This window comes from Austrofundulus limnaeus, unplaced genomic scaffold (assembly GCF_001266775.1).
Source record: "Austrofundulus limnaeus strain Quisiro unplaced genomic scaffold, Austrofundulus_limnaeus-1.0 Scaffold1160, whole genome shotgun sequence".
Classification (NCBI taxonomy): domain Eukaryota; kingdom Metazoa; phylum Chordata; class Actinopteri; order Cyprinodontiformes; family Rivulidae; genus Austrofundulus; species Austrofundulus limnaeus.
In genome coordinates, this window is record NW_013953562.1 from 74907 (window position 1) to 76805 (window position 1899).

At 33.4% G+C, this 1899-nt stretch overlaps 1 protein-coding gene across 3 annotated transcripts in view; it reads right to left on the bottom strand.

Moving 5' to 3' along the window:
• pwwp2b (PWWP domain containing 2B) overlaps nt 1–1899 on the bottom strand; it is a 19726-nt gene that overhangs the window by 14428 nt on the left and 3399 nt on the right. For 2 of the 3 annotated variants that reach the window (XM_014031012.1, XM_014031011.1), the window contains exons 2-3: nt 1516–1588; nt 1325–1419 (exon numbers count right to left, since the gene is read on the bottom strand). The gene's annotated coding sequence lies outside the window, so the exon portion shown is untranslated. Of the gene's footprint in view, nt 1–1324; nt 1420–1515; nt 1589–1899 lie in introns of those variants that run through there. The other variant, XM_014031013.1, reaches the window with a different exon arrangement.

Below are 1899 nucleotides of genomic sequence, written 5' to 3' on the forward strand. Positions count from 1 at the left end.
GTTTTAATGGTTTTATACATGTTACTGGTTTTAATGGTTTTATACATGTTACTGAAACTGGTTTTAATGGTTTTATACAGGTTACTGGTTTTAATGGTTTTATACATGTCACTGGTTTTAATGGTTTTATACAGGTTACTGGTTTTAATGGTTTTATACAGGTTACACAAACTGGTTTACATGACTTTATACATGTTACACAAACTGGTTTTAATGGTTTTATACATGTTACTGGTTTTAATGGTTTTATACATGTCACTGAAACTGGTTTTAATGGTTTTATACATGTCACTGAAACTGGTTTACATGACTTTATACATGTTACACAAACTGGTTTTAATGGTTTTATACATGTTACTGGTTTTAATGGTTTTATACATGTTACTGGTTTTAATGGTTTTATACATGTCACTGAACTGGTTTTAATGGTTTTATACAGGTTACTGAAACTGGTTTACATGACTTTATACATGTTACACAAACTGGTTTACATGACTTTCTACATGTTACTGGTTTTAATGGTTTTATACATGTTACTGGTTTTAATGGTTTTATACATGTCATACAAACTGGTTTTAATGGTTTTATACATGTCACTGAAACTGGTTTTAATGGTTTTATACATGTTACTGGTTTTAATGGTTTTATACATGTTACACAAACTGGTTTTAATGGTTTTATACATGTTACACAAACTGGTTTTAATGGTTTTATACATGTTACTGGTTTTAATGGTTTTATACATGTTACACAAACTGGTTTTAATGGTTTTATACATGTTACAGAAACTTGTTTACATGATTTTATACATTTAAAAGAAACTGGTTTTAATAATTTTGTATATTTAACAGAAACTGGCTTCCATTAAGACAGAGTCATTTATGTAAAAAAATGGGCATCCATTAACAATGATTTAATACATTCATTAAATCTTACCTATAATCAATCCAGTGATTTATAAGATATTTTGTTAAAAGAGATGTATTAGCAAACATAATAAAAAAAATGCTTCAGTTTTCCTGTGCAATGAAAAAAGGGTCTCCAGATTTTATAATTTAAYACCTTAAATTAATAAATTCACATCTTTTCAGGAGAAATAATTTGTTAGAAAAACTTTGACGTTCTGCGTGTTTATTTTTATAAATCTGCTTCGTCCTGCTGCAGCTCTTAAGATCTCTTATGTTGTTTTATTAGATTTGATGAGGTTTTATTGCTCCTAACCTGTTTTTTATTAACTCTTAGCAGCTAAAATTCAGAAAGAACAAAATGAAAATAGTTTTTCTTTAGATTCTAGTTTTTATATTTTAGATGTTTGGAGGTAAACCTCCTCCAGGTGTCTGCTGTGAAGATGATGAAACAGTTCTCTAACGTCTTCCTGAATATTTGTCCTTCCAGAAGTTGTGCCTGGGACCTCCTCACCTGTCGGGCCCACAGAAAGGAGAAACAAACCAGGTCAGAACCATCAGAACTATGAGAGCAGATTCAGTCCAGAGAGAGAAGAAAGGTGGTTCTGACTTCTTCAATGTCCTCCTTCGCTCCTGGACCCTCTCCACACAGGTACGGATGTATCTGCAGCTTCTGGGCTGACCTGTGGGTCAAAGGTCAACATGTCACGTTCCAACATTCTACAGGTGTGCAGATGTTCTACAGCTCTGCGGATGTTCTGCAGGTCTACAGATGTTCTACAGATGTTCTACAGGTGTTCAGATGTTCTACAGATGTTCAGATGTTCCACAGATGTTCTACAGATGTTCCACTGGTCTACAGATGTTCTACAGATGTTCTACAGGTGTTCAGATGTTCCACAGATGTTCTACAGATGTTCCACTGGTCTACAGATGTTCTACAGATGTTCAGATGTTCCACAGATGTTCTACAGATGTTCCACTGGTCTACAGA